This window comes from Elephas maximus, chromosome 20 (genome assembly GCF_024166365.1).
Source record: "Elephas maximus indicus isolate mEleMax1 chromosome 20, mEleMax1 primary haplotype, whole genome shotgun sequence".
NCBI classification, from domain to species: Eukaryota; Metazoa; Chordata; class Mammalia; order Proboscidea; family Elephantidae; genus Elephas; species Elephas maximus.
This window is the reverse complement of record NC_064838.1, coordinates 61,059,055-61,079,352: the sequence shown is the minus strand read 5'-3', so window position 1 is coordinate 61,079,352 and position 20,298 is coordinate 61,059,055. Positions and strand designations below refer to the sequence as shown.

Sequence of the window (20,298 nt, the reverse complement as noted above, 5' to 3'; positions counted from 1 at the left end):
AGGGTTGGGGGTGAGGTGCACCGCGGTGCGGCCTTCAGGGAGGAGGCGCTACGGAAACCCCCGGCGCCCCCACCCCGCCCGGGCCGGCGCTCTCTGCTGCCCCCCGCGGAGGCGCCCGGCCCGGGCCCCAGTCCCCCCAGCAGCTCCTCGGGAATGCTGGGAATGTGAGTCAGGGCCGCGGAGGGCGCGCGGGCGGGCGGCCGGGCGGGGGGCGGCGGAGCGCAGCGCCTGGCAGCAGGGCGCGAGCGCGCGTCTCGGGACTGCGGCGGGCGCCGCCCCCTCGGCCGCCGGCCCCGCCCGGCCCGCGCCCGGCCGGCCATCGGAGCGGCCCTCCCTGCCTCTGCCTGCTCGCCGCCTCCTTGGCCCGCTGCTCCTCCGCCCGCTCCGGCTCGCTCGGGCTCCGGCTCGCTCGGGCTCCGGCGCCGGCTCCGGCTCCTCCGGCCGCCCGGGGCCAAGGCGACGTGAGGGTGTAAAAATCCATGTGGGACGGCCCGGGGGCGAGCAGCGGAAAGGTGAGACGCCGACGCCGGGCCGGGGCCGCGGGGCGCCCGGCTCCCTCGGGGCGCCTGTGCCGGGCATCCCGCGTGCCGGTCCGCTCGCTCGTGGGGAGCTGCAATGCGTTATCGGGGGGGAGCAGAGGGTGGACCTCCCGCCTCCACAGGGACTTTCTCGGGCGAGGGAAGGGACAGGGAGGCCTAAAGGCGGATTTGCCGAGATTTTTTTATAAACCCCCGGATTGGAACAAGTGCACGGCTTCCCCCGGCGCGCGGGCGCCGCTGGCTCGCTCCTCGCTCGCCCCGGGGCCCGGCCACCTCCCGCAGTCCTTCTCCGGCAGCCACCCGCCTTGCCATCGCCTTTCTTCTCTCCAGCGCTCCCTCTTTCGCCTGGCGTCCCCCTCTTTCCTCGAGGAGTGGGGTGTCCGCGGGGGCGGGGGTCGCGGGGAGCCCCGAGCCCAACAAAGTAGAGAAAGGTGGAGCCCAAGCCCAGGGGGTGGGGTGCCTGGCAGCTCGGGTGGGCTCTGAGGGGCTGCTGGGCTCTGAGGGGAGCGTGTGAAAAAAAAAAAATCCATGTCAGGGAAAATGCAGCTGAATTTCTTGGGGAAGGGTCAGGGACGGTCGTGTATGAAAACGAATACGATGTGATATTAAACTGCGCGACATTCTTTCCCATTCGCTTCCCATCTCCGAAGTATACAGGGAAAGGGTACTTAGGAGGGTTGTGCCTGTTTCATTTATTCTTTTTCTTACCATTGGAGCCTTCAAAAGATCATCTTAGGACAGTGAAGATTAAGGGCTGCCCTGGTGTGGGATAATAAAATTTCGCTCGTAAACTCTTCAACGGCCCTGCCTTGTTTATTTTGTACTTAAGGGTCTCCGTTCTCCTTGCCAGAGAGGGAGGGTCCTCTCCTTTAGGAGCAGATCGATTTTAGGCGGCTACCTGCCTCTGCCAGATGAAAGGCAATTTACTCCCTGAGCGGTGAATTGTCGCTTCTCTCTGTGATTGACAGCCATACCTGCCACTTATGTGGGCAGGACGAGGACCGGTGGAACCCCCAAGAGCCAATCATTGTCCAGGAGAGGAGGGCAGCTTGCACTTGTCATGGTTAGTTTCCTGGTTGGCTTTTTAAATCAGCGGTTTTAAACTTAACCATTGGTTTGCACCAGGTATGGGACTCCAGCTGTGAGAGGCAGACAAGCAGGGAAGCAAACTCTTGGAAAATGGGCTTAAAAGCAAGTATGCTTGACCTAGGTTTCCTTGTCCATTCCCCTTCCCCCCCCCACCTTTATTACTTGTAGTAGTTGGGATGCTGAGGCCTTTGGTGAACAGCTAAAACCAGACAATGAAATGATTCTGTGTAAAGAGCGAAATTGGGGCGGGCGGGCGGGGGGGCTGTTGAGGGTTAGAGTTGCCCACCTATTCCTCTAGGTATGGCTGCGGGCTCCGGATAGAGGCAGCATTTACTGTTACGCTATCTGGGAAAAGGGTGTGGCACTTTGTCTTCTATGCTCACTCTTGTCCTTGTAGAGTCACATTGCTTCTCAGTGTACAGGACTCGGCTCTTGGCTCCATATGACGGATGTATAGGATATTTTTGAAGCAAGCAAGTCTGCTTTATTAGGATTACCACAAATAGAAGGGATTTGTTTAGTTTTGACAGTGTAACTCAACTTCTGGAAGTGAAGGCTGCCTTGTTCTCTTGCTGGATGTCAGTTTGGAGGTGGCGGTGGAGTCCAGCCAGATCCTTCTGAGGGGAGAGCATTTGCTTTTTCCTTAGGTGAGCCATCTTGTCGGTCTGGTTCTGTGCTTTAATAAAAGCCTTGCACAGTTGGCGGGAGGGTGGGGAGTTGATGGTGATAGAAGCATGGCTTTAATCAGCAAGACTTTCAAGGGTGGATAGGTCATGGACAGAAGGACCAGACCCTTCTCAACTCTCTACGAATGTCAAAGGCTTATTTGTTTCAACGCTCTTCTCCCTGAACTCATTTGTAAAATTACTGGTTAACTTGGAGAGTTGTCACCTTGTAGAAGCTGTACCTGGATGTGAACATAAAGCTGTGAATCCAGCATGTCGTAAACAGATCATGAGCCAGAGTATACAAATGAGGTTGATCTTGAGGAGCCAGGCTTGTCACAGCAGTATTATTACTGTTATTATTATCATTGATATTGCCATTGCATATGCTAGGCACTGTGCTAAGTACTTTTCATGCGTTATTGTGTTCAAACCTCACAGAGCCCCAATGTGAGGTAGGTACTATTATTATCCCCAAACTATAGATGATGAAACTAAGAAGAATTAAGTACCTTTGTGGCAGTTCAGTGGGAGAGTGCAAACTTGAGCCCAGGTTTGTCTGATTCAGAGCCTGTGAGCTTAGCCGTGGCCTTGAATTCAAATTTTGGTTGTGGGGTTTATATGTGTCCAGTCTGATGTTGATGGTCCTTGCACTGTCGTGCTTGCCTCTTTGCTTGAAGGCTGTTGCTTCCACCAACAGCCAAATTTAGTAACTCTGTGTGCTACATATTTTGAGTCGACCAGTTTTGACCCAATGGAAACTTGATTCCAAATCCTGAAGCATCTTTAGACGAATGATGACTTAAAAGAAGGTACAACAAAACAAAATCCACACTCTTCTTGGGACCAGCTGGAGTTTTGACTAGGCCTTGGATGAATACTTACTCTTAACATCATTCAGTTGCCTCTTAATTTTTTCATTTGCTAAGGTATTGAATTTTTATTTACCTTTCTCCTTTTTCCCCTTACAAAGATAGGCTTTTCATTAGTGATTAAATATAATCATATTTAAAACTATTCCATTGAAATAGTGTGGTCCTCTTGTTTTATTATCTTGGAAATGTCGTACAGGACTTAGGCCTCACCGGTATCTTCCCACTGCTGAAACTCAGTGGCGGAGGAGGGCTTGCCAAAACAAGTATCCTGAAAAATGAGTTTATATAAACGGTGCTGGAGTCCACAAATTTACTTGAATAGACAGTTTTTCACTTTGTTTAGGTCGACTTTTGTACAATCCCATTTTTGTTTGTTTTACCAGGACATCCTTTAATTCCTCTTACCAGCTAACAAGCTAACATTTTGGCTGTCACGTGGGCAACCTAGCTGCCAGCTACAGTTTGGTGTTTGTATTGTTCCTTGGTACTTGATCATGGTTTTCCTTATTTTAGAAAGATAGTAGGAGTGATGCAGGTCTCATAAATTTAAAATGATAATGCACATCTCATAAATTTAAAACTGATGATCCAAAGGTAGAAATGACTGAGTGTACAAAGGTTGAGATTCTTCAGCCTGTTCTTTCATTTGTGAAGAAAAGGAACAAAATGAACAAAGATTTAAGAAATGCTCAAAGAGATCAGATGCTAAAAGATACATTTACTGTTTGCTGCTGTAACCCCTGACTTACAACAGTCATGAGCTTCAGGTTGACCGTGATTTTGGTGATCTAGGCTGGGCCCTCTGGGCTGGCTTTGCCGCAGGCTGCAGATTTGGCTCAGGTCTGCGGCACATGTGTTCTGGGGCCCACGCTGGAGGGATGGCAGCTACTTGAGGCTTGCTCTTCTCACAGCAGATCACTGGAGTCCAGAGCCAAGTCAAACTGCTTAAGCAAATGTGAGGCCTTTTGCTTAGGTCATTTCCACTAACAACTTTTTTGGGCAAAGCAAATCACATGGTGAGGCCCAATATCTGAGGGTGAAAGTACACTCTGCCCAGAGTAAGGGAGGGAGTATTTGCTAAACCAAACTTCCGCAGCATCTGAGAGATGGTGTGACTAGAAAATTTTATAATTTTTTCTTTTCTTTCCCTGGGAATGCAGTCCTCATCCCCTCATTTCCACCCATCATTGACTGATGACGCATAAGCCCAGTGTTTAACTTTTACATTTCGGGAAGGTACCGTGTTTGATTCCAGAGGACTAACTGTAAAAGCAAGTATGCCTATGTACACGAATTACTTGAGTTATTGAGGCACTATTTATTAGAGCCTACCCTGTTCCAGAAGGAGTCCTGGTGGTGCAGTGGTTAAGCACTCAGTTGCTAACCGAAAGGTCGGTTTGAACCCACCAGCTGTTCTGTAGAAGAAAAGATGTGGCAGTCTGCTTCTGTAAAGATTACAGCTTTGAAAACCCTATGGGCAGTTCTACTCTGTCCTACAGGGTCGCTATGAGTCAGAATTGACTTGATGGCAATGGGTTTGGTTTTTTGTTTGTTTGTTTACTCTGTTCCAGGAGTCCCTGGGTGGTGCAAACAGTTAACATGCTTGGCTGCTAACAGAAAGGTTGGAGGTTCGAGTCCACCCAGAGGTTCCTAGAAGGAAGGCCTGGTGATCTACTTCTGAAAAATCAGCCATTGAAGACCCTATGGAGCACAGTTCCACTTTGACACACGTGGGGTCGCTATGAGTCAGAATCAACTCGATGGCAACTGGTTTTACTCTGTTCCAAGGGACTATGCTCAGTGCAGTAGTGAACACACGGTTTTATCTGGTGTAGATTCTGCCACCATGGTACTTATCGTTAGGGGTAGGTGTCAGAAAAGACTTCTCTGATGACATGGCATTTGCCTGGACCTTGAAGCAGGAATAGGGTAGGAGATACAGATGGACAGTGGGTATACAGGCAGTTCCTGGATTACTAACAAGTTTCATTCCTAAGTCTATCTTTAAGTCAAATTTGTACGTAAGTTGGAAGAGTTAGGTATGGTTCATATCTAATGTCAGTTAGTCAAATATTTGTCTTAGTATATAAAAATAGTGTACCGTTTTATGCCTAAAAAGCATTAAAGAAAACTTCCAGATACACTAAAACATCTTTACCATAATAAGGTTGTTGTTAGGTGCCGTCAAGTCAATTCAGACTCATTGTGACCCCATGTACAACAGAGCAAAATACTGCTGGGTCCTGTGCCATCCTCAGAATAGTTGTTATGCTTTAAGCCCATTTTTGCTGCCACTATGTCAGTCTGTCTTGTTGAGGGCCTTCCTCTTTTTCGCTGGCCCTCTACTTTTACTGGGTGTTTTGTTCTACTTTACCAAGTATGATGTTCTTCTCCAGGACCTGAGCCCTCTTGATAACATGTCCAAAGTATGTGAGACAGAGTCTCTCCATCCTTGCTTCTAAGGAGCATTCTGGCTGTACTTCCTCCAAGACAGGTTTGTTTGTTCTTCTGTAAGTCCACAGTGTATTCAGTATTCTTCACCAACGCCATAATTCAAAGGTATCAATTCTTATTTTGTCTTCCTTATTTATTGTCCAGCTTTTGCATGCATATGAGGTGATTGAGAACACCATGGCTTGGTCAGGTGCACCTTAGTCCTCAAAATGACATTTTTGCTTTTTAACACTTTAAAGAGGTCTTTCGCAGCAGATTTGCCCAATGCAGTGCATTATTTCGTTTCTTGACTGCTGCTTCTGTGGGAGTTGATTGTGAATCAAATAAAATGAAAGCCTTAACAACTTCAGTCTTTTCTCCTTTATCGTGATGTTTGCTTATTGGTACAGTGGTGAGGATTTTTGTTTTCTTTGTGTTAAGGTATAATCCGTACTGAAGGCTGTAGTCTTTGATCTTCATAAGTAAGCGCTTCAAGCCCTCCTCACTTTCAGCAGCAAGGTCGTATCGTCTACATATTGCAGGTTGTTAATGTGTCTTCCTCCAGTCCTGTTGCCCTGTTCTTCTTCATACAGTCCAGCTTCTTGGATTATTTACTGAGCATATAGATTGAATAAGTATGATGGAAGGATACAACCCCGACACACATCTTTCCTGTCTTTAAGCCACAAAGGACGCCTTTGTTCTGTTTGAATGACTGCTTATTGGTCTATGTACAGGTTCCGCATGAGCACAACTAAGTGTTCTGCAATTCCTATTCATAGTAATATTATGCGTAATTTGTTGTAAACATCTTTCTGGTATTCTCTGCTTTCAGCCAAGAGCCATTTGACATCAACAATGATATCCCTGGTTCCACGTCCTCGTCTGAATCCGGCTTAAATTTCTGGCAGTTCCCTGTCTATGTACTGCTGCAACCACTGTTGACTGATCTTCGCAGAATTTTACTTGTGATCCAGCAGAATGTGGAATACATAAAAATACAGTAATAATAATAATAGTAATAATGTTTTTGTGCACATTGCAAAGGAACACCCATTTGTTATTACAAACCATTGTATGTCCCTCAAATTTTTAATATAACAGGCATTGGGGGGGTTGGTTTGCAGCTACGGGTCATACATAAGCCGGTAACACGGGACTGTCTGTAGCAGAAATGTAAGGAGCACATGTAGATATAATGAATCATTCCATTTAGCCGGAGTGTAAGATAGGTGAGTGATAATAACAATAACAAAAACAGTAGTGTTTATAGCTTAACTTTTATCAAGCACTTACTACATACTAGGCACTGTGCTTAGCATTTTACATAAAATACTCAAAATATTATTGGGGCAGATACTGCTGGTTGCCTGCCCAATATTCATTCTCTCATTCTTTCTAACTAATAGACTCCCAATTTTTTTTGAGATGGTAATAAGCCTATTTCGCCTTCCCAGGCTCATTTGTAACCTAGAGTAGCCATGAGACTCAGATCTGATAATGATGTAAGTGAAAGTTGTTGGATGGGAACTTTCCTGAAAACATAATGAGGAGGATATATTTGGTTGGTATACCCTAACAACTTTTGACCTTTTGACCCTTTTCTGCTTTTTGTTGCTGGGAACATTGATACAGTGCCTGAGGTGGCAGCAGTGAACTTCAACAATGAGGATAAAACCATGTATTAAGAATGGCAGAGCAGGAGGCTGGAAGGATTGCAGTCTCGGTGACGTTGTTGAGCCATACTACCAGCCCAGACTGTCTTCCCCTGTATTTCTTATTGTATAAAAAATAACCTCCTTATACAATCCTCATTGATACATACCCTCTCAAGAGGATCTTAAAGTAGATGCATCGTACCTATTTTATAGGTGAGGACATTGAGACTCAGAGAAGCTAAGGAATTTGCCTAAGACCACACAGCTAGGAAGTGGAGGAGCTGGGATTCAAAATCACATGATTTTGACTTTCAAGTCAATCATCCTGCCTTTGGCAGGGCAGGATAGATACTATAGTGAAGATAATGTTGGAAAGATAGGTTGGGGTAAGATGGAGGAGGCAACTGGATGCCAGGTTGAAAAGTTTGAGCTTTATTTCATAGGCTAACAAGTATAAGATGGTTTGGAAAAGACAAGAGACTGGAGGTTGGGAGACTTCTGAGGCTTAAGTACTTGACATGGGATGTCTTAATGTGAATGAAAGACGAGGAAAAGCTGGGCACAGAGCAGAGCTGGGAACATGGGAAGAGAAAGGAGTTGGGTGAACACGAATCATAGTTGGTTGTGAACCTGTAATCTCCTGAGAACAAAAAGAAAGTCTCCTGAAGGTTGGTATTAACTTCTACTGATGGCTTCACATTTGCCAGGAAGTAGGGAATGAGTAACGAAGAGAGTTGCTAATGAGATGTGAATCATTATTTAGTGCTGTTGGGTGGCGGCTTCTACTCATTGTCGGTACCATTTACTGAGCCCTTGATGACCTTGTATGACATGATTTTAGCCTGTGCCTGGCTCCATTGTGACAGTTAAAGGTAGCAGAGGTGAAGGGTTCAGCAGTCCAACAAATTCTGTCAGTGGATTTATTTATGTCTGTTATCTGCTAAATATTCTTGAGCTTTCTTGGATGGTGGACTCTTTAGATTTTTGGGCTTCCTTTTTTTTTTTCCACCTCTACTTTTTAAATCTGTACATTAAAAGATTTAGTCTACATTAGTGGTTTTCAAATGTTTTTGAGCTGTAGAAAAAAAATTTTTTTCCTAAATAAGAATTTACATGGACCCTCAGTATTTTTTTTTTTTTTTCAGTATATTCACAGGAAAAAGCAAAATTGCTCTGATAATTCAGGGTCTAGGTGTATGTTGCCTGAGATGTCTTTATATTGAGACCACTGCTCTAAAGTGACCCCTACCCACCATTGAAGGTCCCGGATTCTGTGAACCGTTTATCTGTCCAGATGTTTCATTTGTGCATCTTCTCTAACACACCCCTTTGTTTTTCCACAATTGTGTTTTAGTATCATTCGTGATAGTGACTGTTAATGTTTGCCCATAGCCACTGTTCTCTCCTTCCAGGTATAGGTTGGAAGTGACTTGTATCAACTCCATGTCAGAACCTTTGATTTTTAGTGCGAGACCTTCCAGTGTTCTCCTCCCATGCTGCATTAGTCATGGGAGCACCTGTTGAGATGGAACTTTCATCTGCTTGAGTCCCCAAGTTACTGAATGGGCACAGCTTCCAGTCAACTGAAGATGAACATATAACATGACAGAGAAATAAACCTTTGTTGTTTTAAGCCACTGAGATTTTGTGAGTGTCTGTTACTTCAGCATATCTTAGAATATTCTTAGTCATGCATCATATTTTAGCATATCTGCTAAACTTTATTTGACTTGCTTTTTGTGTGTCTTCTGGTTTAACCTGATTGTTGACCTGCCTTGGGCCAGTTCAACTTTTGCCCCAGCCAGATTTTCTTCGCATTTGGCTGGTCAATTCCCAGGGCTCTGTCTCCAAGTTCTGCTCTTAGCCTATTGGGCATTTCTTCTCCACGTATATCTTCCAGATTCATCGCTTGAAGTTTCACTTTCTCTGTTCTTGAACCCACATTGACTCTGGCAAGCAGAGCTCATCTTGGTCAGACCCCGAGAAATCTCTAGTTGCTGGCATCTAGTGGGCAGTCAACAAAATTAAAAAAAAAAGAAAGAAAGACAGAAAGGCAGGCAGCCAGCACTTTCAGGAAGGAGCCGAGTGATGCTTGTTCCTGGAAGTCAGTTGTGAGGTAGGGGCCCGAGCAGATGAGGTGTGCAGGTCTGAAGGGCATCTCTGGAATACACCTGTAGACCAAAGGCCAGTGGAAGCATTCATAGATGCTGTGTGCTCGCAGCTTTACTCTGCCTGGTGTTCTCACTGCCTAAAAACACCAACTCATAGTGACCCTATAGGACAGAGTAGAACTGCCCCATAGGGTTTCCAAAGAGTGGCTGGTGGGTTCAAACTACCCATGTTTTGGTTAGCAGCCAAGCTCTTTACCACTGCGCCACCAGGGCTCCATCGCACCTCCTACACACCATAAATAGTATGAGATGAGGCAACAGATGAGACTGGCAGCCGTTTGTAAGGGACAAAAACGCACAGCCTGGGGGAGGCGGACAACATGTGCCGTGCAGGGCGGGCCACACAGGGCGGTCCTCGGGGGCTGAGTGAACCAGCAGGGGCTGTGGGAGGCATACTTTGTAGTAACTGCAGGGTGGGGTGACCCCTGGCTCCTCTGGGAGGATGTGATTGGCCTGTTTGAACAGTTTTGTGGGCTGGCAGGAAGGTGAGACCCATTAGGTTGAGGGCTGAGTGAGGTGCATGTGGTTCGGCTGGTAGGGGAGCTGGCTTCGTGGGGAGCCCTTCTTGCTGGGTGGGGGGCATATCTGGTGAGAATGGGGAAATGCATGGTGAGACCTTTGAGTAGTCCCATGAGGCTCAAAGACACCAAGATAGCGTTTGAAATGTTAGATCTTTATACCTGGTTTGTTCTTTGGATTCTGTATTTAAAAAATTTATTTTTGTATTATATTTTTCAGGTTCTACACTTCATTGATTTGGTTCTCGTGTGTGTGTGTGTGTGTGTGTGTGTAGAGGGTTGTTTGGTAGCGTTACCGTTCTTTTCCTGCCTTACTGAAGGTGGTTGCTGCTCTGTGATCTCAGGACATGAATGAATTGCAGACAGTGAAGTGCATGCTCTGTAAATGTGTTAAGAGCAAACGATTAATTCAAGGCATCTTCTTAGTGGGTCAGAAAATAAGAGCTTGAGTGGGAATCCAGGCACACTGTGACTGTTCTGAGGAGTGCTCCCAGAGCCGATGCAAACCATGAGAGACGTTTCTGTTCCAGCAGGAAGAGCAGAGGCTAGTATAAGAAATTAAAACCAGTTGTTTTAAAACTATAAGAAATTAAAACTAGTTGTGCTTTGTGGTCCCAGTTCTCAGGTAGTGAATTTCTCTAAAACAAGGTGAGTCTGGTCAGGGTGGGAAGTTCACCCTGTGTAGGCCCATGGTGACTGAGAGTGGGTTTGGGGTCTGTCAGCTGCGCTGGGGGTGGGGAACTCCACTGTGAAGCTGGGAGGTTGAGTGGCTTCGTGAGATGCGAGGATGGGCTGGTCCCATGACCCTGCTTTATTTCTTGGTGACAGTGGTGGGCCCCAAACTCCAACCAGGTTGGCATTTTTTTTTTTTTTTGCATTCAATGAGTGTTTACTGAGGAGCTAGTGTGTGCTGGCACTGTGCTGGGCTGTGCTTAAAGGAGGCATACCAACTATAGACTAGTCCGGCTCTTTTTGTGGACTGGACTCTTCCCACCAGATCAGAGTTCTCTCCTTGTAAAGAGCTTTCAAAATTCTACTGGGCAGAGCAAATATCACCTCCTCCTTGGAAAGAGGGTTGAGAAAGGATCCATAGTGTGTAGAAGCACGTTCACTGTAGCATTAACGTTAAATGCCAGTGCTTATCAGTGTTTAACCAGACGGGTAGTGCCCCTGTGGTGTGGGCTATACATAAACCAACAATGGAAGCAAAAACATCTTTTCTTAGGCTATGTGTCTTCATTTTTGATTTGAAAAATATGGTTATCCTAAGTGCAGATGGAGTGGTGCAAATGGTTAACCTGCTCAGCTGCTAGCTGAAGGGCTGGAGGTTCAGAAGAAAAGCCTGGTGTTCTACTTCTGAAAAAAAAAAAAACCAGCCGTTGAAACCCTGATGGCACACAGTTCTACTCTGACACACGGGCTGAGAAGAACTGACTCCGTGGCAGCTGGTTAAGTGCAGACGTCTGGAAAGAGTAAAAGGGCTTCCAATATTATCCTTTTCCGTTTCCATAGGAGTTGCTAATGCCAAGGGCTGTAAAGACGGTTGCAACTCATAGCGACCCTACAGGATGGCATTTTTTGTGAGTAGTTTACGGTGAATCGGCCAGGCTGCCTTCCAGCCAGCTCCCAGCTAACAGTCCTCACCCGGAAGAGCAAGGCTGTGGCTCAGGGCACGACCCACGTGGAGCAGTGCTGTGGCCTCTCCCACGTTCGCCTTTCAGGAGAGGGTTTTTGATGTGTTTTCTTTCCTTCTGGTGATATGTGTGTTGTATCACCTTTAAGGCTATAAAATCCCCTCCGGCCCCTTCTTTGTTTCTCATTTTGGCTCTTTAATCATTCTTGTTTCTGAAGCTGCTTCATACGGGGAAGCAGGGGGTTGGATAGTGAAGGGGATGATAGCTTAGCATTTGTAGGGGCTTGTTGAAAACAGACCCTGTTTGATGCTGGGTGGATACAAAGGCAGCTGGGTTTCAGTGGCCGTTGTCTCTCAGCCTGGTAAGCATGGAGTAGTTAGCAGGTGTATGCAAGGGAAATTCTTTACCTTTTTTGTGAAGGTTGAGAAAGAACTGTCTTTTCATACACAAGCTTCCAGTACATTGGCGGGCCACCTGGAGTTCACTCACATGAATAGTTGCTTAGAATAACTTCAGAGCGGGTTCTTTTGGATACAGAGTTGTGAGCACTGACGTGGGAGTCAAGAGATCTAGATTCCATTTCTGGCTTTGCCACTAGCTTTCTCCTTATTTGAAGCCCTGGTGGCTCAGTGGTTAAAAGTTTGGCTGCTAACCAAAAGGTTGGCAGTTTTGGCAGTTCAAATCTACCAGCCACTCCTTGGAAACCCTATGGGTCAGTTCTACTCTGTCCTGTAGGGTCGCTAGGAGTCAGAATTGACTTGATGGCAATGGGTTTGGTTTGGTTTTTGGTTTTCTCCTTATTTGGAGTTTCTGTTCCTCCACACATATCAAAATTATTTAGTCCAACTTCCTTCAAAGGCCTTGTTCCAGATCTCAGTGATAATTTTTAAAGCCAATTCCTCATGCAGGATCAATTAAGTAATCATCATTTTATTAGCCAGTGCCATTTTAGTATGGAAAACAAGAATGGCCTGTGTGTTTTCTTGATGGACTGTGGTTACAAAGAGTTAGAGCCACTTGCCAGAGGATGAGATTCTGAATCATAGTGACCCCATGTGTGCTAGGGTAGAGCTGTACTCTGGGTTTTAATGGGCTAATTTTTTGAAATTGCACTGCCAGGCATTTTTCTGAAGTGCCTCTGGATAGACTCGAGCTGCCAACCTTTTAATGAGCAGCCAAGTCAGTGAACCATTTGTATCACATAGGGACTCCTACAGGGATTTAAGCCATTGTATTATATATTTGTGGGTTTATGTGTATGTGTACTTGCTTATTCCAGGCCCTCTGCTCAGCACGGGAGGGTGCAACTGTTAACAAAGAAGATGAGTCTTGGGGGTTCAGGGATTGTAGCATTTAGTGGGGGTACCAGACAAGTAAGCAGGCAATTGTAATGGGTCCTCTGATGGGGGAGTACGAAGACTTTCATGAAAGATACAGGACAGATGTTATATTAGACTTGAGGATGGATGAAGGAGGGCTTCTTGAATGAGGTAACATCTAAGGTGTAACTCAAGGGTAATGAGGGTAATGGGAATTGGTTGGGGTGGGAAGGGCTCTTTTTGTTTTTATTGTGATAAAATAGCCACCTTAACCATCTTAAGTGTATAATTCAGTGGCGTTAGTTACGTTCGTGGTGTGTGCACCCGTTGCCACTATTTGTTTCCAGAATTTTCCTTACCCCAAACAGAAGCTGTGTGCCCAGTAAGCATTCACTCCTCATTCGCCGCTTCCCCAAGCACCTGGTAAACCATTCATCTACTTCCCACCTTTCTGCATTTGCCTATTTTAGATATTTCGTATGAGTGGGACCATTATAGTATTTGTCTTTTTGTGTCTGGTGTGTTTCACTTAGCATGATGTTTTCAAGGTTCATCCACGTTGTAGCGTGAATCAGTGCTTTGTTTCTCTTTATGGCTGAGTACTATTCCATTGTATGTATGTACCATGTTTTGTTCATGTGTTCAACTGTTGGTGGACGTTTGGGTTACTTCCACCTTTGGGCATTTGTGAACAATGCTTCAGTGAACATTACTGGTGTACAGGAGTCTGTTTGAGTCCCTGCTTTAATTCTTTTGAGTAAGAGGGCTTGGGTTTGATGGTGTAGACAACAGAGGGAACAGTATGTGCCTGTGTCCAAAGGTGAGTGAGAAAACGTGAGATGCGGGGTTTGAGCAGAAGAAGTAGATCTGTCGAGCTGGAGCTTAGCTTGGCTGGGAGTGGAGGACAGTGAGAGAGGCCAGAGAGAGTGACAGAGTCTGGAGGATCCTGTGAGCTCTTAAGGAGCTGGAACCTCACCATCAAGGAGGGGCCTGACATATTCAGTCTCCAAATTCTCTTTATTCTCATTTTATCCCACTTTTATGGCAAGAAAAAACCAGTTGCCATTGAGTCAGTTCTGACTCATGTCGACCCACGTGTGTCAGAATGTCAGAATAGAACTGTGCTTCACACGGTTTTCAAGGGCTGATTTTTGAGAAGTTCATCAGGCCTTTCTTCCAAGGTGCCTCTGGTGGACCCAAACCTCCAGCCTTTGGTTTAACAGCTGAGTTTATTAACCATTTGCCCCACCCAGGGACTCCTTCACGGGATTAGCTACTTACTTTTGGTGCTGTGGGAGCCTAGGTTTGAAATTGGATGAGGGAGCCACCATATGTCCTGGGGAATAGTAGAAAGATTGAACGTGGCTTTGGGAGTCCTAGCAGTGCCCAAGCTTTCAGTGACCGAACACAGCTTGTGCAGCTGTAATAACTTTACAAGACCATTTTCAAGGTGGGTGTGAGCCTACTGAAAGATCTGTCACGGGACTCCACATGGCATGTTGGTTTTGAGAATCTCTCCAAATATTGTCTGGGACCAGGTTCTTTACAGTGAGTTTTAAGCAGAGTGTGGAAAGTGCTGATGTTGTTTAAAAGTCTTTGCAAATGTTTACAGTTAATGAATGGAATTTAAACTGACTTAGCCTAACAGAGGGACATACTTGGAGTGATGCGTAGTGTACAGCCTCTGAAAGGGGCATGAGAAACTTCATGAATGCACCTGGTTTAATTATTCCCTGAAATGTACAAGATTGTGAGTTACATGCTGAAGATGTATTCAATGCCACAGGCATAAACAGCTGCCTAGGACTTTGCTTTTGTATGTTGTACACTTTTGTACATTATGTTGTAACACTCCCAAACCGCCTTTTGTACATGAATCTGGGCTTCTGTGACTTAGTTTATGAACCAACATTTTGAGCTATTGTATCATGACCTTTACCTACCAACAAATAGTTTTATTTCAGCAGGCATTCCTGTATTTGTATAGCAGAATTTATGCAGTTGTTTCATTGTTTCTTGAATTTTGTCTTTATTTTGTAAAAAATAAATGGAAAATGAAAAAAAAAAAAGTAAGCGGAAACGTAGGTAGAAGAAGTATGAGCCTCGTAAACGTAATGTAATTGAGGCAAAGATGGAAACTGTTAGACGTGCCCAATATGACTGGCGTTTAGCTTGAAGCGACGCTTTGGACTTAAGTTGGCCAACTATATACAGTTGTGAAGGATAAGAACAAAGTTAAAGGCTACGTAGGAAATGTTGGAAAAGAGCATTGGAGTCTGTGTTAAAGGGCAAGATGTAATTTGGGCTTTTATTATTTATTTGTTTTGGGGAACAGAACTTCCCATTTTAATATCTAAGTCTAGCCAGCATATGTTTGTTTAGCTTTTTAAAAGACGTGACATCGAGTCAATTCCGATGCATAGTGACCCAATGTACAACAGAATGAAACACTGCCCAGTCCTGCACCAGATTCAAAATTGTTGTTATACTTGAGCCCATTGGTGCAGCCACTTTGTCAGTCCACCTTGTTGAAGGTCTTCCTCTTTTTTGCTGACCCTCTACTTTATTGAGCATAATATCCTTCTCCAGAGACATGCCTACTGATAACATGTCCAAAGTATGTGAGATGAAGTCTCACCATCCTTACTTCTAAGGAATATTCTGGCTTTACTTCTTCCAAGACAGATTTGTTCATTCTTCTGAAAGTCCATGGTATATTCAATATTCTCCACCAACACTGTAATTCAAAGGCATCAGTTCTTCTTTGGTCTTCTGTATTTATTGTCCACCTTTCGCATGCACGTGAGGTGATTGAAAACACCATGGCTTGGTCAGGCGCACCTTAGTCCTGAAAGTGACATCTTTGCTCTTGAACACTTGAAAGTGGCCTTTTGCTGCAGCTGTACCCAGTGCAATGCATCATTTGATTTCTTGACTGCTGCTTCTATGGGCGTTGATTGTGGATCCATGTAAAAAAAATTTTCGACAACTTCAGTCTTTTCCGTTTATCATGATGTTGCTTATTGGTCCAGTTGTGAGGATTTTTGTTTTCTTTATCTTAAGGTGTATTCCATACTGAAGGCTGTAGTCTTTGATCTTCATTAGCAAGTGCTTTGGGTCCTCTTCACTTTCAGCAAGCAAGGTTTTATCATCTGCATATCACAGGGTTGTTAATGAGTCTTCCTTCAATCTTGATGCCACTTTCTTCTTCCTATATCCTAGCTTTGGTGATTATTTGCTCAGCATATAGATTGAATAACTGTGGTGAAAGGATAAAACCCTGACAGAAACCTTTCCTGATTTTAAAGCAGTCAGTATCCCCTTGTTCTGTTCAAACAAATGCCTCTTAGTCTATGCACAAGTTCTGCATGAGCAGAATTAAGTGTTTCGGAATTCTCATTCTTCATAATGTTATCTGTGAATTGTTATGATCCACGCAGTTGAATGCCTTCGCATGGTCAATAAAACACTGGTAAACATCTTTCTGGTATTTTCTGCTTTCAGCCAAGATCCATCTGACATCAGCAATGATATCCTTTGTTCCATGTCCTCTTCTAAATCTGGTTTGAATTTCTGGCCTTTCCCTGTCAATTTACTGCTGTAACCACTGTTGAATAAATTCAGCAAAATTTTGCTTGAGTGTGATATTAATGATAATGTTTGATAATTTCCTCATTCTGTTGGATCACCTCTCATTGGCATGGACACAAACATGGCTCTCTTCCAGTCAGTTGGCCAGTTAGCTGTCTTCCAGATTTCTTGGCATAGATGAGTGAGCATATCCAGCGCTGCATCCTTTTGTTGAAACATCTTAATTGGAATTCTGTCAATTCCTGGAGCCTTGTTTTTCACCAGTGCCTACAGTGTAGCTTGGACTTCTTCCTTCAATACCATTGGTTTTTTTTTTTTTTGTGCTTTAAGTGAAAGTTTTCCGATCAAGTCAGTCTCTCATACAAAAATCTATACACATCTTGCTATATACTCCTAATTGCTCTCCCCTAATGAGACAGCACACTCCTTCCCTCCACTCTCTCTTTGCGTGTCCATTCGGCCAGTTTCTGACCTCCTCTGGCCTCCCATCTCCCCTCCAGACAGGGGATGCCAAGATAGTCTCGTGTCTGCTTGACTCAAAAAGCTCACTCTTCACCAGTATCATTTTCTATCCCATTGTCCAGTCCAATCCCTGTCTGAAGAGTTGGCTTTGGGAATATACCATTGGTTTTTGATCATATACTACCTCCAGAAATAGTTGAACATCAACCAACTCTTTTTGGTATAGTGACTCTGTGTATTCCTTCCATCTTCTTTTGATGCTTCCTGCATTGTTCAATATTTTCCCCATAGAATCCTTCAATATTGCAACTTGAGACTTCAATTTTTTCTTTAGTTTTTTTCAGCTTGAGAAATGCTGGGCGTGTTTTTCCCTCTTGGTTTTCTAACTCTAGGTCTTAGCATATTTCATTATAATCCTTTACTTCACCTTCTCGGGTCGCTCCTTGAAATCTGTTCAGCTCTTTTACTTCATCATTTCTTCCTTTCAATTTAGCTACTATATGCTCAAGAGCAAGTTTCAGAGTCCCTTGTGACATTCATTTTGGTCTTCTCTTTCCTTCCTGTCTTTTTAATGACCTCTTGCTTTCTTTATCTCTAATGTCCTTGGTGTCATTCCACAACTTGTCTGGTCCTCTGTCATTGTGTTTAATGAGTCAGATCTATTCTTGAGATGATCTCTAAATTCAGGTGGAATATACCCAAGGTTGTATCTTGGTTCTCGTGGACTTGTTCTAATTTTCTTCAGCTTCATCTTGAACTTGTATATAAGCAATTGATGGTCTCTTCTGCTGTCAGCCCCTGGCCTTGTTCTGACTGATGGTATTGTTGTTTACGTTGTTGAAAAAAGGTATTTGCAATGAAGAATTGTTAGTCTCGCCAGATTCTATCATGTGATCGCTGACATCGTTTGTATCACCAAGGCCATATTTTCCAACTTTCACATTTCAATCACTTAATTATTAATTACTAGTAATTACCAATGCATCTTGATTGCATGTTTGATCAATTTCAGACTCCAGAAGCTGGTAAAAACTTTAGTTTCTTCATCTTTTTCATTAGTGATTGGTGCATAAATTTGAAAAATGGTTGTATTAACTGGTCTTGCTTGTAGGCATATGGATATTATCCTATCACAGACAGCGTTGCACTTCAGGATAGATCTTGGAATGTTCATTTTGACAATGAATGCAATGCCATTCGTCTCTAATTTGTCATTCCTGGCATAGTGGACCATATGATTGTCTGATTCAAAATGGCCAGTACCAGTCCATTTCAGCTCACTAATGCCTAGGATATCAATGTTTATGTGTTCTATTTCATTTTTGATGACTTCCAATTTTCCTTGATTCATACTTAGTACTTTCCACATTCCTATCATTAATGACTATTTGCAGCTGTTTTTTCTCATTTTGAGTCGTGCTACATCAGCAAATGAAGGTCCCAGAAGGTTGACTTCATCCATGACATTAAGGTCAACTCTACCTTGAGGACACGGTCCTTCTCCAGTGGTATTTTGAGTGCCTTCCAACATGAGGGACTCACCTTCTTACAGCGTATCAGACAGTGTTCTGCTGCTATTCGTAAGGTTTTCTATGGCAATTTTTTTTTTTTTTTCAGAAGTAGGCTGCCAGGTCCTTCATCCTAGTCTGTCTTAGCCTGGAAACTCCACTGAAACCTGTCTACCAAGGGTGACCCTGCTGGTATTTGAAATAGTGGTGGCATACCTTTCAGCATCATAGCAACATGGAAACCTCTTTTGTGGACTTAGCCCACTTCTAAGAAAAGGCTTGAGCTGGATGCAAAATTTTAGTTCCTTTTGATGCCTCTTGGGGTTGAATGGTGATTGCCAAATCATAGAAGGTGTTAATTAAGTAGAAGATGGGAGAGAATTAGTTCCTGGATTTCTGGTCTCTTCTTGAAATGGAAAGACATGATATTGACTTTGAAACAAGTATAGTTTATTATCTGTCAAAAAGGCAGATAACTATTTGACCAGAAGTTCAAGGAACTCATATTAAGCTCTCTGCTAAACACTTTTAAGAATTATCTCATTTAATCCTCACTACTGGGCAACCCTGGTGGTGTGAGTGCCATGGCTGCTAACTAAAAGTGTGGCAGTTTGAATCCATCAGGTGCTCCTTGGAAACTCTATGGAGCGGTTCTGTGCTATCCTGTATGGTCGCTATGAGTTGGAATCGACTCAACAGCAACAGGTTTGTTTTTTTTGTTTTTTATAGGGTTGCTATAAGTCAGAATTGGCTCAATGGCAAGGGATATAGGAGCCCTGGTGGTGCAGTGGTTAAGTGCTTGGCTGTTAACTAAAAGGTTGGCAGTTTGAACCCACTAGCACCTGTGCAGGAGAAAAGATGTGGCAGTCTGTTCCTGAAAAGATTTACAGCCTTGGAAACCCTATGGGGCAGTTCTACTCTGTTCTACGGAGTTGCTATGAACTGGAGTTGACTCGATGGCATTGGGTTTGGTCAGTCCTAACGATAACTCCATGATCTAAATACTGTTTTTCTCAGTGATGAAATTAATGTTTGGAGAGGTTAAGAAACTTTCCCAAGAGTCTCAGTGTCATTTCCCCGGGAGGCAGACCTTGCGACAAGTATTCAAGTACAAGTAGTTATTTGGGACATACAGAGAACCCCTGTAGGGGAATGAGGGTATGAGGCTGGGAAGAGAAGGCGGCCAATACATGAGAACAATAAGTTAGTGCAGAGGCAACTGGAGTTTAATCCTAGGAGGAAATGCTGGGGACAGTGTAAAATGCCAGCCTTAGGATGATCCCATGCGAGGGTCAGGGGAGCAGGGGAGTCAGCTCCTGTCAGTTATTGTTGAGAGTGCTTAGCTCTCACACTTCCACCACTCTTGCTGCAAGGGTATGAGGTTCAAAAGAAGCCCCCAGGCAGAGATGTTGGTATGGTCAATGGAAAGTCCTTGGGGGCACTCTGAAATAATCAAGGTCAGAGGAGCATTGGTGGGGCAGCATCTTGTACACATGATCCCTAATCAAGTAAGTGGAGAAGCTGGGATTTAATTTTGGACTGTTGACCTCAAAGCCCATGCTATTAACTGCTGTACAATGAGCTGCCTCTAATGATAAGTGTATTGGTGCTGAGATACAAAGATGAATGAGACATGGGTCTTGCCCTCAAGGAGATTTCAGGTTTGAATGATCTGTCTTGCGGAAGGCTCAAAGGAAGACAGTGGCATGACCTGGTGCAATATGGAACTCACAGAACCATTGTAAAATGGAATCACAGATAGCAGGTGAAGTGTGCTTGGGCAAGGCACAGCTGGACTCATCATGGGGTAATGCCCCAGGAGAGGAGCTGACCTTT

At 44.4% G+C, this 20,298-nt stretch overlaps 1 protein-coding gene across 7 annotated transcripts in view; it reads left to right on the top strand.

The window, feature by feature from the left end:
- The first annotated feature begins 296 nt into the window (after positions 1 to 296).
- The window catches only part of ERC2 (ELKS/RAB6-interacting/CAST family member 2), a 1,130,613-nt gene continuing 1,110,611 nt past the window's right edge, over positions 297 to 20,298 (top strand). For all 7 annotated transcript variants that reach the window (XR_007514402.1, XM_049862256.1, XM_049862252.1 and 4 more), the window contains exon 1: positions 297 to 512. The gene's annotated coding sequence lies outside the window, so the exon portion shown is untranslated. The remainder of the gene's footprint in view (positions 513 to 20,298) is intronic.